This window comes from Carcharhinus amblyrhynchos, chromosome 16, assembly GCF_965287045.1.
Source record: "Carcharhinus amblyrhynchos chromosome 16, sCarAmb.v2.hapA, whole genome shotgun sequence".
Lineage (NCBI taxonomy): Eukaryota > Metazoa > Chordata > Chondrichthyes > Carcharhiniformes > Carcharhinidae > Carcharhinus > Carcharhinus amblyrhynchos.
The window spans coordinates 10558360-10573470 of NC_137339.1; the positions used below are offsets into that span (position 1 = coordinate 10558360).

At 46.6% G+C, this 15111-nt stretch overlaps 1 protein-coding gene and 1 non-coding gene across 2 annotated transcripts in view; one reads left to right on the top strand and one right to left on the bottom strand.

The window, feature by feature from the left end:
- The window catches only part of zhx3b (zinc fingers and homeoboxes 3b), an 84180-nt gene that overhangs the window by 13096 nt on the left and 55973 nt on the right, over positions 1–15111 (top strand). The window lies entirely within an intron of this gene.
- On the bottom strand, positions 8616–8814 carry LOC145354127 (U2 spliceosomal RNA). The gene has a single exon (XR_013888806.1). It is a non-coding gene; the product is annotated as a U2 spliceosomal RNA (small nuclear RNA).

The window sequence follows — 15111 nt, forward strand, 5'->3', positions numbered from 1 at the left end:
CAGCGTACGGGGAAGGGAGAGGAAAAACTGGGGACGAAACTGGAGATGAACAAGATGTTCTGGCTTCTGCCTCGTTCATCCTGAGTGGGCTGGGCGGATGACCGGGTGCTCCAGGGCCGCTCTTTACCTAGCTCCATCGTAGATTAGTGTTCCAACCTGCGTTGTTACACTGGAACTGATCAAAACAAACGAGCCCTGAGTCCGAGCTGTAATAAATCAATAGAGGATTCAGGACAAACCTCTTAACTTAATGGTTAGAATGTGGAGCTGATTGCCAAATGGAGCAATTAAGGCGAATAGCGTGGATTCATTAAATGGGGAGGCAGATAAGCATGTGAGGGCAAAAGAAATAGAAGGAATTATAATGAGAGTTGGGTGAAGTCGGGCATAAGGTGTAAGAAATGTGAGTAGTAGAACATTTGGTCCCCAAAACTTCTTCAGTGTTCAATAAAAACATGTTTGATTCTGTCCTGCTCATTTTTATATCCCTTTATGGGTAGCACAGTAGTTAACACTGCTGCTTCACAGCTCCAGGGACCAGGGTTTGATTCCCGGCTTGGGTCACTGTCTGTGTGGCATTTGCACATTCTCCTCGTGTCTGCGTGGGTTTCCTCCAGGTGCTCCGGTTTCCTCCCACAGTCCAAAGATGTGCGGGTTGGGTTGATTGGCCATGCTAAAAATTGCCCCTTAGTGTCAGTCAGATGGTAAAGTTGGAGGGATTACGGGTAAATATGTAGGGATATGGGGGTAGGGCCTGGGTGGGATTGTGGTCGGTGCTGACTCGATGGGCGGAATGGCCTCTTTCTGCACTGTAGGTTTTCTATGATTAATGCTGAAGAAGAGGAGGCTCATGGGAAGTGTTCAGCATCAGCATTGACCAGTTGGGTTGAATGGCCTGGTTCTGTGTTTTAAATTCTGTGTAATAGAGAGTTGGTGGAGGAGGAGCGGAGACCACGGATTTAGTTCTTCCTGACCTTTTCCTTTGGTGGGATGGGATGTGGGGAATTTCCTGACCTGCGGTATATTCCTCAGATGGAAACTCTTAACTGGAATGGGATGGTTGGGAAATGTAAAGAGGTAGATGGGGGTTATGCTTGCTGTAACACATGTTGGGGTTCTTGGGCCTTGTGATTTTTAACGTGTTTAAGGGCTAATGGCCTTTTCCCTAATTTACAAAGTGACTCGGAAACAGATGTCAACTGGATCGACTATGGTGTTATTTTTCTCTCTGCATGTATGTTTTGTAATGAGGTAAAAATGTGCAGATCCCAGAAACTAGCTTTGTGCAATATCATCATTGAGACATATTTATAGTTACTTGAACAGATATTGTTACTGCAGTGGCACTTTGCATTGTGAATAAGTTTGATTTAGGCACTGGTTTCTGACCTGATATTGTTGAGTTAGGTGGGGAGTTGGAACATGGGGAGGGCGGGGTGGGGGGAATGGAGACTGTTAATATTTATCAGGTTGGTGTTTGTCATTGGAGAGCATTCGGTGCTTTACATGCTTGAGGCCTCAGTGAGGACATGGTGCCATGGTAACCAGGTTAACAGCCAACAGTAGCTTTGCATTCAATGTAGGTGTTTGTCCTATTGAAAATAGGCACTTGCACTAAGGCCCAATTCTATAGGCCTTCCTTCTTCCCTCTTCCCTCCATAGTGGTATAGTGGTTAGCACTGCTGCCAGACAGTGCCAGGGACTGGGGTTCGATTCCCAGCTTGGGTCACTGTCTGTGTGGAGTCTGCACATTCTCCCCGTGTCTGTGTAGGTTTGCTCCAGTTTGCTCCCAAAGTCTGAAAGACATGCTGGTTAGATGTGTTAGCCATGCTAAATTTTCCATCAGTGTACCTGAACCGGAGTGTGGCGACTTGGGGATTTTCACACTAACTTCATTGCAGTGTTAATGTAAGCCTGCCTTGTGACGCTAATAAATAAACTTAAACTCCCTTTCTTCCTGGCCTTTCCCTCAATTCAGACTGTAAACCTGAAGGCCGTTGTAGAAACCCCAATTCCAGTCCGACTAAGCTGAAGCTGCCAGTTGGCAACATCTGGCTCTTAAAACGATAGTGGCGCCACTAAAATGCAGTGGGCGTATTTGCCAAGGCTTGTGTGCTAAAACTGACTCTTCAATGAATCTGGAATGGTAGAATAGGGAAGCAGCTTAACTTGCTGCCGGATTGAATCTGAGAACCTTCTATATTTCTATGGCTCAGTATAACACCACACACTGTCCTTGGCATATCCTTGGAATGGAATATTATTAATCAGTACTTGCTCTAGTGGCTGGCTTCCAGCTGTTCCCTGCTCCCTTAAACTTGAGCTCATCGAAAAGTCTCACTGCCTGCATCTTAAGTTGCACCGAGTTCCATTCTACTGTGTTCGCTGACCTACTTCCAGTCCAGCAACTCCTTGATATTTTTAAAAACATTCTCGACCTTGTTTTCGATTCCCTCCACTGCCTCACCTCTCCCCGTTTCTGTAACCTCCTTCGCTCTTAAAACCTTCCCAAAATCCCTGCATTCTTCCAACTGTGACCTCTTGTGTGGCTCTGCTGTGAATCACTCTGCTGTTGGGTGGCCATTGCCTTCATCTGCCTGGACCCAAAGCTCTGGAATTCCCTCCCTTAGCCTCTCCACGTCTCTACCTCACCTCTCCTCCTTTTGAGATGCTCCTTAAAACATTTTGGCCACCTAATAGACCATAAGATAGGGGAACAGAATAAGGCCATTCGGCCTATCGAGCCTGCTCCACCATTCGATCATGGCCGAAAGGATTCTCAATCCCATTCTCCCGCCTTTTCTCTGTAACCTTTGATCCCCTTACCAATCAAGAACTTATCGGTCTCTGTATTAAATACATTTAATGAACTGGCATCCACAGCCTTCTCTGGCAACGAATTCCTCAGATTCACCCTCTGGCTGAAGAAATTCTTCCTCATCGAATATACACATGTCGTACATTGTTATATAATCCTCTGGCAAAGTACCTTGGAGCTATATGAAAGGCACCAAATAAATGCAAGTTGTTGCAGCCACTCGTGATTCTGGCTTGGAAATATATCGGTCGTCCCTTTGCTGTCACTGGGTGAGATCTTGGAGCTCTCCCCCTAACAGCACTGTGGGTGTAGCTACACCAGATGGACTGCAGCGGTTTGAGAAGGCAGCTTCCCAACAACCTTCTCGAGGGCAGGGCAATAAATGTGGCCTAGCCAGTGATACCTCCATCCCATGAATAAGAAAAAAGTTTGTTGCCTTGTAACTTGTGTGTCTCTTTTATTAGGGGTTAGCACTGCTGCCTCACAGGGATCCAGGTTCTATCCTCGGTTTGGGCCACTGTCTGTGTGACGCCTGTACATTCTCCTCGTGCCTGCGTGGCTTTCCTCCCGTAGGCCTAGCTTTTTAGATGCATTGGCCATGCTAAATTCTCCCTCAGCGTACCTGAAAAGATGCCAGAGTGTGGCGACTAGGGGATTTTAACTTCATTGCAGTGTTAATGTAAGCCTACTCATAACTCAAAAGAAATCTCTGGGCCACACTGATCCCTTTATTTGTCAATGAATGAAATTAAAGTACCATTGCCCATGCACTTTCAAATTGCATATTGTTTAAATGCTATCCACTTTTTAAGGTTGCTTTATTGATGAGAATGACGTGAACTGTACAGGTTGTACATGGTGTTTTTTTTAACATTGGTGTCTGTGATTTCCCCCTGTCTTCTTGCCGACGATGGAAATGTTGAACGACGTGAAGTTTATGGCAAGCTTTCCGACCACCTTCCAGTAACTCTCCATTATCGTGTCTCCTCTGAGCGCACTGGGGAGGTTGAAGGGGAAAAAAAAACAATTAGAAGCCCAAGTGGGTGGTGGTTGGAGCCGTGAAGTTGGGTCAGGTCCGGGAACGCACACAGTGAAGGTGGGTGGAGTCTTTCCTGTAAAACAGCCGAGCAATTGGCTGGCTGGTGGGCCAGCTTTGGCTCTTGGGAACTTGGCTGGGGGCGTCAGCTTGAGCTCATGGTTTGGGAAGGAAGCCACCAGCTTTTGTTTGCGTGGAATCGTTACATTATTCCCAACTAAACCTACCCAGGCCTTTCTTGCCTTTGTCGCTTTCTTTATATAAAATAAAAATTTGAACAGAGGATTCCATATAAACTCCCGCTGAAACAGGACTCTCTCCATTTATAATAAGAATTAGCAATTCTATTTACAGGCTTGAAAGTTGATGTGTTTACAATTCCCAAACTATCCCTGTGCTCTCCTTTCCCCACCTGGACTAGATTCTGTTGGGACAGATCCTGCCAAAGTAAAACTCTCCTTCTGCCCCTCAAACACATTCCATCTGCTGTTTTCACATGAGCTGTCTGTGACCAAGCTCTGGGCTATTTGCTGGAAGCTCTCGGAGTTGCTATTTATACCACATTGGCCAGCTTGTAGCTGGGGGGGGAGGGGGGAGGGGGGGTGGGTTTAATTGCCGTGGCGGCACGGTGGCACAGTGGTTAGTACCGCTGCCTCCCAGCTCCAGGGACCCGGGTTTGATTCCCGGCATGGGTCACTGTCTGTGTGGAGTCTGCACGTTTGCCCCGTGTCTGCGTGGGTTTCCTCCGGGTGCTCCAATTTTCTCTCCCCCCCCCCCCCCCCCCCAATACACACACACACACACACACACACACACACACACACACACACACACACACAGTCCAAAACCCATGCTGGTTAAGAGCATTGGTCATGCTAAATTCTCCTTCAGTGTACCCGAATGGGTGACTCGGGGATTTTCACAGTAGACTTTGTTGCGGTGTTAATGTAAGCCTACTTGTGACGCTGATAAATAAACTTTAAAAACCTCATTGGGAGGGAAGGGCAGGCTTGAGGTGATGCAAGAGAGATTGTAGTTCGAGCTAGAATTTGCCCCTTTGTCGAGCATTTCTTAACCCAGTACCCCGACAGACTGAGGTTCCATCAGTAGCTTTCTCTTTCTCAGTTAATTGTTTGTGTATATCTTGTTTCACCCCAACCAACTCTCCGCACCACATCCCCCCCCTCCGCCTTCAACTAAAGTCAAATGACTAACCTTCAATCTTGAGCAGTTGGAATTTTAAACTTGTTTTCCTTGTTATAAAGACCTGTGGGCCAGAGCAGTAACGGCAGGAGCGGCGTTATTTTCCAGTTTGAGCCCTGTCCGTTTCTGCCTGGTCACCTTTTGAATTTTATGACTTGCATTGGGTTGCAGGCGCGACGTAGAAACCGTGAGTTGTGACACAGAGAACGAGCAGCGTTCTCCTTTTCAGGTCGTGCATTCAGGAAGGTTACCTGGCTATCAGCTGCGCGCGAGGGCAGAGGGGAGTTGAAAAGACCCTGCAGGCCAGCTCAGGCAGCGCTCCGGGTAGAGAAAGCAGACCTAGCAACTCGGGCCACTGACTTTTCATCGGAACATCAAACGTGAAATTGCACTATGTTTCTGGAATATTCCTGGCACACACACTGCCTGCTGAGTTTGCTGATGTAATGGCACTCGCTGCACTGCAAAAAAGTAATTCATTGCCTGGTGTGCTTATCAAGGGCTTTTCACAGTAACTTCATCGCAGTGTTAATGTAAGCCCACTTGTGACTTATAAATAAACTTCACCTTTCTTTAAAGGTGCGAACTTTTTTCGGAGTGCTGATGCGATCCTATGAATATTAACCCTTATGTTAAATATAAAATGGTGGTTAGATCAATTTGCTGTCTTGCGTTATGTTAGTCTGATGTGGTGACCCTTGTGTGAGCCAGTGCTGGGATGTTTCTGCTTGGAATTGCTTCTGTCCTTTGTTTGAAGCTGAGAGCTTTGTCTCCTGCACTCCCCAAACTCATTTTTGTTCCAAAGGCACTTTTCTCTGAGGTTTCGACCTTGGTGTATTACTCGTGCCATTGCCTCTTTGACAGAAAGTTGCTGGTTGAAGTTCCACTTGACATTTTGAGCACAGGATTCGAGCTGATGCCTCCGTTCAGTATTGAGGGACTGCTGCACTGTCAGGGTTAGCACCTTTTGGATGAGACACTAAACAAGAGGTCCTGTCTTCCCACCCCAGCTGGATATTAAAGACACCATATCATCTTCAAAGAAAACCAGGGCACATCTATCTCCTGAGTGCCCTTTTTTTTACATTCATTCATTATTTATTCAGCGTCACTGGCTGGCTAGAATTTATTGCCCATCCCTAATTGAGAAAGTGGTGGTGAGCTGCCTTCTTGAGTCCTTGTTCTATGGGTTGATCCACAATGCCATTAGGGAGGGAATTCCAGGCGACTGTGAAGGAATGGCGATATATTTCCGAGTCAGGATGCTGAGTGGCTTGAAGGGGAACCTGCAGGTGTTCCCATTTATCTGCTGCCCTTGTCCTTCTAGATGGAAGTGGTCATGGGTTTGGAAGGTGCTGCCTAAGGGTCTTTGGTGAATTGCTGCAATGCACCTTGTAGATAGTACACACTGCTGCTACTGAATGTCGGCAGTGGAGGGATTGCATGTTTGTAGATGTGTTGCTAATCCAGCCAGCTGCTTTATTCTGGATGGTGTCAAGCGTCTTGAGTGTTGTTGGAACTGTATCCATGCAGTCAAGTAGGGAATATTCCATCACACTCCTGACTTATGCCTTGAAGTTGGTGGATAGGCTTTGGGGAATCAGGAGGTGAGTTACTTGCTGCAGTATTCTGACCTGCTCTTGCAGCTACTGTGTTTATGTGGCGAGTCCAGTTGAGTTTCTGGTCAATGGTAACCCCAAGGATGTTAACAGTGGGGGATTCAATGATGGTTACACCATTGAATGTCAAAGGGCGGTGGTTAGAGTGTCTTTTATTGGTGATGGTCATTGTCTGGCAATTGTGTGGCATGGATATTATTTGCCACTTGTTAGCCCAAGCCTGGATATTGTCAAGATCTTGTTGCATTTGAACATGGACTGCTTCAATATCTGAGGAGTTGTGAATGGTGCTGAACATTGTGCCTTCATCGGCGAACATCCCCACTTCTGATCTTATGAGGGAGGGAAGGTCATTGGTGGAACTGAAGATGGTTGGGCCTAGGACAGTACCCTGAGGGACTCCTGCAGAGGTGTCCTGGAGCTGAGATGACTGACCCTCCACAACCACAACCTGGGGCAATATTTATCCCTCACCTAACATCTTTGAGGCAGATTTTCTGGTTGTGTAGCTGTATTATGAGAGCTTGCACCAATCAGCTGGTGTGATTTTTCACAGAAAAGCAGCGACACCTCGGATTGTTGTGAAGTCTTTTGGTATGCCCTGAGGTGGTGCTACATAAATGCAAGATCTTCCATTGATGCAAACTAGATTATCTGCCCCGTCAACATATATTAGTTATTGTTCATCGGAATGATGGCGCCGAGGGTTACAGAAATATTTGGTTGTCAAATAAAACGAAATTAAATTTTCTGGCTGTATTCACAATGATTAGCAAACCTCCGAGGCCTGGCCTCCGCTCGCTAACACTGACTGCATTGACATGGACATGAGTGGGCTGGAAGTGATGGTACACTCTGCGTTATTCATGCATATCCAAGCTGTAAATGACTTCATCTCCTGTGGCTCAAAAGAGGCAGTGGTGGGCCATCAGCAGTAGAACTGATTTCTACCACAATCTAACCTCAAGGCCTAAATCCCACAGTTTGCCATCAACGTCCAGTCAGGGGAGCACCTGGCTCAGTGAGAACTAAAGAAGAGCCTGAAAATGGGATTCCAACCTGGTGAATACGGGATCATGTGCGTGTGACCTGCTAGAGATGGAGCTAAACTAAAGTGAAGTAAAGTTTAAAGTGACAAATAGGCTTACGTTCACACTGTAACGATAGTGAAAATCCCCTAGTCACCACACTCCGGCACCTGTTTGGGTACACCGAGGGAGAATTTAGCATGGGTAGTGCATCTAACTTGCACATTTTTGGATGTAGGAGGAAACCGGAGCGCCCGGAGGAAACCCACACAGACACGGAGAGTATGTGTAGACTCCACACAGACAGTGACCCAAGCTGGGGATTGAACCCAGATCCCTGGCGCTGTGAGGCAGCAGTGCTAATCACTGTGCAAACGTGCTATCCTGATCCCATAATCAATAGATCAGATTAAAACACTGCAGTCCCACCATGTTCAGTTGTGAATAATAACGGACAATTAAACATCTAACAGGAAGAGAAGTTTCATAGAATCATAGAAACCCTACAGTGCAGAAAGAGGCCATTGGGCCCATCGAGTCTGCACTGACCACAATCCCACCCAGGCGCTACCGAACTTACTTACCCGCTAATCCCTCTAACCTTCACGTCTCGGGTAATTTTAGTATGGCCGATCAACCTAACCAGCGCATCTTTGGCCTGTGGGAGGAAACCAGAGCATCCGGAGGAAACCCACACACACACAGGGAGACTGTGCAAACTCCACACAGTCAGTGACCCAAGCTGGGAATTGAACCCAGGTCCCTGGAGCTGTGAAGCAGCAGTGCTAACCACTGTGCTATCATGCCACCCAAATTTTTTTGTTTGTTTTTATTCCAATTCAATCAAAACAAGTCCAATTCAGAGTCCCATCCAAGCTGACAAGACAGGGCTCTCACCTCCTGTCTTGGGCTTGATCTACGTGATCCAAGCTGGTTGGAGTAGGCATAGCTCCTCCTCCAAGGCTTGATCTCATTTGCATCTCAGCCAAAAGGCCGAGATGCCACTTTTAAAAATTGCTTCAGATGAAGCTGAAATGTAACCTAATGACTTCAACCAAGCGCAGCATGTCAATACTACACTTGACCTTAGCCAAAAGGCTGAGAAATGATACCTTGAATAATCCCATCTTCAATTATGATGCAAGTGCAAAAGACAATGAAGAAATGTTTGTAATCATAGCTGCTGATCCATCTTGGCTTCCTCCTGAGGTCCCCAACATCAAAGGTCCTGGTCTTCAGTTCACTTCTCATGACCACGTTGAATGCAAGAAACTCTGTAGGCCCAAGCACATCTTGGCTGTGCTACTGAAGACCTCTGCCCCAGAACTAACTTGTGCCATCAGCCAATCCATTCCAGCACTGGCATCCACTCAACAAAGTGTAAAATTGCCCAGGTGTGTTCAGGAGTGCAAAGGAAGCAGCAAATTTGTCAATTACTGCTCCATCCTGACCGTTCCTGATCATCAGCAATAACCTACTCGGTTGAGGTTCTCCCAGGGCTGGTAGACCCCAAACACTTTACAACCAGGGTCCAAACATGGGAAAAGGAGCTGAATTCCAGAGGGGAAGTGAGAGTGACCGACCTTGACATTAAGGTAGCGACAGTGGTTTTAATGGGATCCACCAGCAATTTATCAAGCGATGAGAATGGCTCTGCCTATGTGGCCCAAATCCTGTGAATAGATAATGTAGAAGAAAAAGTGAAAGTTAAGATTCAAAATCAAAATAATTAAGCTTCACCCAATGCTTGATGCCTGACATAAAGTCCCTATTGTGGTTCTGTTGAGATTAAATGAAAGCGAATGTGAATCACCCAGAATTCTAAGTAAACGGTTCAACATAGCTCATTAAATACTCAATGTTCTATTCAAGGGAACTGTGTTCAGTTGAATTGATTCGTATTTATCATATTGACGGTGGCGCGGTGGTTAGCACTGCTGCTTCACTGCGCCAGGGACCCGGGTTCGATTTCCGGCTTGGGTCACTGTCTGGGTGGAGTCTGCACATCCTCCCCGTGTCTGCATGGGTTTCCTCCGGGTGCTCTGTTTTCCTTTGGCAGCCCAAAAGACATGCTGGCTGGGTGCACTGGCCGTGCTAAGTTCTCCCTCAGTGTAACCAAACAGGCGAGGAGGGGATTTTCACAGTAACTTCATTGCAGTATTAATGTAAGCCTACTTGTGACACTGATAAATAAACTTTAACTAATATTCTGAAAGGAAATTCCAGTGCACTGATGTTCCTCAATTGTTTACAGGGCCTCAGTGAAGCCACGCCTAGAGTATTGTGTGCAGTTTTGGTCTCCTTTTCTAAGGAAGGATGTTTTTGCTCTAGAGGGAGTGCAGCGAAGGTTTACCAGGCTGATTCCGGGGATAGCGGGACTGATGTATGAGGAGAGATTGACTGACTAGGTAAGGATTGTTTTTGCTTTAGTTGAGATGAATAAGGGGGGAATCGCATAGAGACTTATAAAATTCTAGACAGGACTAGACAGAGTAGATTCAGGGAGGAGGTTCCCGATAGTGGGGGAGTCCAAAACTGGTGGTCACAGTCTGAGGATTCAGGGTAGACCATTTAGGATGGAGATGAGGAGACATTTCTTCACCCAAAGAGGGGTGAGCCTGTGGAATTCATTACCACAGGAAATAGTGGATGCCAAAACATTGAATGTATTCAAGAGGCAGCTGGATATAGCACTTGGGGGCGAATGGTTATGGGGAGAAAGCAAGGTTAGGCTATTGAGTTGGACAATCAGCTGTGATCGTGATGAGTGGCGGAGCAGCCTTGAAGGGCCAGATGGTCTCCTATCTTCTGTGTTTCTATGTAAAGGGTAATATTTTTGCAGTGGCTGCTGTGCCTCTCAGATACCTCCTCACAACAGTCAGCTCGAAGGTGACATCAGTTGAAATTAAATTTTTAAAAAAGGTGCCTCTTTTTAAAGGGGGGCACAGATGACGAATGATAAAACAAAAAGAAAGGACACATCGCAGTCGGTGAGTCCTTTCTTGAGTGAGTCCGTTCCTTGTTGTGATGCACTTCAGTCACTCCAGTGTCCATTGAATGTTGAGGGCCTCAGGCTTCCCAGCAGGCATCACACGTCGCCTTTCTGAGAGTACCCGGACAAGAATGTGGTCGTGAGAAGACCCTAACTAAAACACGTTGCCACATAGGAGCAAGAGGAGGCCATTTGGCCCTTCGAGTCTGCTCCACCATTCATTACAGTCATGGTTGATCATCCAACTCAATAGCCTAATCCTCCTTTCTCCCCATAACTTTTGATCCCCAAACTGCTAACTGATGGATCTTTCGAACCACCTGCTTACGATAAGAAGCAAAGTTTTGAACAGTTTCAACCCTACCTGCCAAATCCTAAATCAGAACAAGTGGATTGTTGTCCCTGGACAGTGTTTTGCTATGCACCAGGAAGGAGCAGAATGGGGAAGCCTGGACTTCATAGGAAACACAAAGGGGAACAGACAGTGTCTCACTGTGCCTGTCAAAGGCTGTTATTAATAGAATCATTATTTCCTGTTGCCAGTCAAGCTCTCTTGAAAAGTGACGTGTTGCGGTTTTGTGAAGACAAGAGTCTTGTGAAGTGGACGTCTCTGTGAAAGCCCACCGAGATGGTGATCGAACCACGGAACTAACTTGAGAAGCGACGTGCATTTTTGATGTCGTCTTCTTGACAGCTCTGCACACATTGACACCAGAATCTGATTCAGCGATTGGCGGAAACTGTCTCGGGGTGAAAAAAAAACAAATGCGCTTGATTTCCATTTTGGACCCCCCCCTGCCCCCCCAAATCTCTGAGAGCCAGTGGAAGAGTATGTTTTTTATATTCTTTTGGAGCTCAGAAGAATGAGAGGTGGCCTCTTTGAAACATTGACAGGGTAGATGCTGAGAGACTGATTTCCTGGTTTGGAAAGTCCCAGGACGTGACCGTCACAGTGTCCGAATAAGAGGTCAGGCTTTCAGGATGGGGATGATGAGAAATTTGTTCACTGTATTCGAATCCCTACAGTGCAGAACAAGGCCACTCGGGTTCATCGAGTCTGCACCAACCACAATCCCACCCAGGCCCGATCCCCGTGACCCCATGCATTTACCCTAGCTAGTCCCCCTGATACTAAGGGGCAATTTAGCATGGCCAATCCACCGAACCCGCACATCTTTGCACTGTGGGAGGAAGCCAGAGCACCCAGAGAAAACCCACGCAGACACAGGGAGAACGTACAAATTCCACACTCATGACTCAAGCCAGGAATCGAACCTGGATCCCTGTTGCTGTGAGACAGCAGTGCTAACCACCGTACCGCTCGTGTTGCAAATTTGTTTTGGAATTCCACACCCTAGTGTGCTGTGGATGCTCAGTCAATGAGTATATTTAGATCAGTAGATTTTTGGGCACTCAAACTCTGGGGGAGTGGTGGTGGGGGGGGGGGGGGGGGAGGGGGAGTGTGGTTGGTGGTCGCTGGAATAGGGCAGGAAAATGGACGTGAGGTAGATGACCAACCACTGAATTGGCTAAATGGTCTACTCCAACTATTTTATTGGATGGTTGAGGGGGGGAAAGTAGAGGCCTAAATTTTGATTTAAAGAATTGACAGGGTGAAATGGGGCAGTTGTCCTTGGTCAGCTAGGCAGCTGTGCTGAATTAAGAATTTCTACATCATAAAGACATAGAAGATAGGAGGAGGCTATTCGAACCTGCTCCGCCGTTCATCACCATCATGGCTGATCATCCAACTCAATAGCCTAATGGGAGCAGGCAAAGCAAGCGATTGGAAAGTTCGGCTCAGGTATAGGCCATTGAGATCTTCGAGCCTGCATCACCATCTGGAGTGTAATGGCTGATCAGATTGTGGCCTCAACCCCACTGCCCTGTCTGTTGCCCTCTGACCCGCCCATCCCATAACCCTTGACCCCCATTCATTTGGAGCATGGAACTTGGAGCAGAAGTAGGCCCAATGCTGTGGAGGAAGAGCACATATTGCACAAGCCGGAGGGAAAAAGGGTCAGAACGAGGCATTCTTTTCACCTCACCAGTGCGACTATAGCTCTGGACTGCGTTCTATTTTGCTACTCTCTGCAAATACCACTGCTGCATTTTTGCAAGGAGCGACGTGCTTCTCCATTGACATAATATCCAACTTGTAAATGTGCTTGGAGGGAAATACAAACCTGTGAAAATGATGGGCAGATCAAAGACTAACTGGTTCATTAACCCTGCACCACGTTCAGGAGCATCAGCACTAGATGCTGCTCCTATTGTCACCTCCACCACAGTCATGTCATCCCCTGGGTGAGAGAGAGGAAAAAAAAAAATTCCAGGGCCAATAAAGGGCAAAATACATCTGAAAAATCCTTCCCCCACCCCGTCAGGCAATCAAACTCAGTCTAGGTGATCATCGGAATTGTGCATTTGTTACCCATTCAACCACTTCCCCACCCGTATAACGTGATCACTGCCTGATTTATCTTTTTATTCATTCGTGGGACATGGGCATCGCTGGCTGGCCAGCATTTATTGTCCCCCTCTCGTTGCCCTTATTCAGAGGGCAGTTGAGGGTCAACCACAATGCTGTGGCTCTGGAGTCACATGTAGATCAGGTAAGGACAGCAGATTTCCTTCCCTAAAGGAAATTCCAAAAAGAGATTGTCATCGACTTCAAGAAGCATAAAGGAGAACATGCCCCTGTTTACATCAATGGGGACAAAGTAGAAAGGGTCACGAGCTTCAGGTTTTTAGGTGTCCAGATTACCAACAACATGTCCTGGTCCCCCCATGCTGACACTGGAGTTAAGAAAGCCCACCAATGCCTCTACTTTCTCGGAAGACTAAGGAAATTTGACATGTCAGCTACAGCTCTCACCAACTTTTACAGATGCACCACAGAAAGCATTCTTTCTGGTTGTATCACAGCTTGGTATGGCTCCTGCTCTGCTCAAGACTGCAAGGAATTTCAAAAGATAGTGACAATTCATCACGCAAACCTGCCTCCCATCCATTGACTCTGTCTACGCTTCCTGCTGCCTTGGCAAAGCAGCCAGCATAATTAAGGACCCCACGCACCCCAGACATTCTTTCTTCCACCTCCTTCCTTCGGGAAAAAGATACAACAGTCTGAGATCCTGTACCAATCGACTCAAGAACAGCTTCTTCCCTGCTGCTGTCAGACTTTTAAATGGACTTGCATTAAGTTGATCTTTCTCTGCACCCTAGCTATGACTGTAGCACTACATTCTGCACGCTCTCTCCTTTTCTTCTTTATGAAGCGTGCAAGAAACAATACTTTTCACTGTATGTTAATACGTGTGACAATAATTAATCAAATCAAATCATTAGTGAACCAGATGGGTTTTCCCGACCAATGGTATTGTTTTTTTATTGAATTCAGATTCCACCATCTGCTCTGGTGGGATTTGAACCCGGGTCCCCAGAACATTAGCTGAGTTCCTGGATTAAGGCCATTGCCTTCCCGAGGCTATATGTTGTCCAGATTCAAGTTTTGAACTTAATTCACACCCACAGGATGTCCAATTAAAATAGTTTTGATCTGTGAAAATGAAAACTAGCCACGGTGAACTTGGGGACAGGCTGAGATTTTACGCTGGGGTTGATTGAGTCATGCATATGAGACTGTCTGGGTTGTGTTCTGTTTTAAGTTAGTAAGTCCAAGTTGGACTGTGTCATTGGTAGAGCCTTATTTTCTCTCTGTCTGGTCTACGAGCAATGTTTAAAAAATAATACAGTATAGTCTGGAACGTGGTTAACCTTTTCTTTGGCGTTTTTAAGAAGGAAGTTTGGGTCTGTAAACTTCCACTTTTTCTTCATTATCTTTCTTGGAAAGCCACGGAAGATGCTTGGCCTGTGCTTATTGACCCTACAACCATCCACCACACTTCTGCACAGACTGAGAACTTAGCCGGGCAAAGGAACGAAGCTTCAATCTCACCCCAGAATTAAAAACAAAATACATACGTGTTTTTATTTATTTATTTCTTCCAAGGAGGTTACATGGGACAGAGAGCATGTCTTGTGTTTGCAGAGTAATGCAGAAGGAGGCCATTCAGCCCATCAAGTCTGCACTGATCCCCACATCCCACCCAGTCCCTATTCCCGTAACCCCACACATTTACCTTGTTAAACCCCCGACACTAAGGGGCAATTTAGCATGGCCACCTGCACATCTTTGGACTGTGGGAAGAAACCAGAGCGCCCGGAGGAAACCCACGCAGACACGGGGAGAATGTTGTAGAAAGCATTATAGTTGTGTGGCTCTTTTCCTGTCTGTCATTGTTGTAGAGTCGGATGACTTGGGGGCGAGGGGAGGTGATTGCATTTATCCGCCTGCTTCTAATGCTCGAACACATCATACTGGGTTCTACCCTTCTCGCTCTTTAACTCCA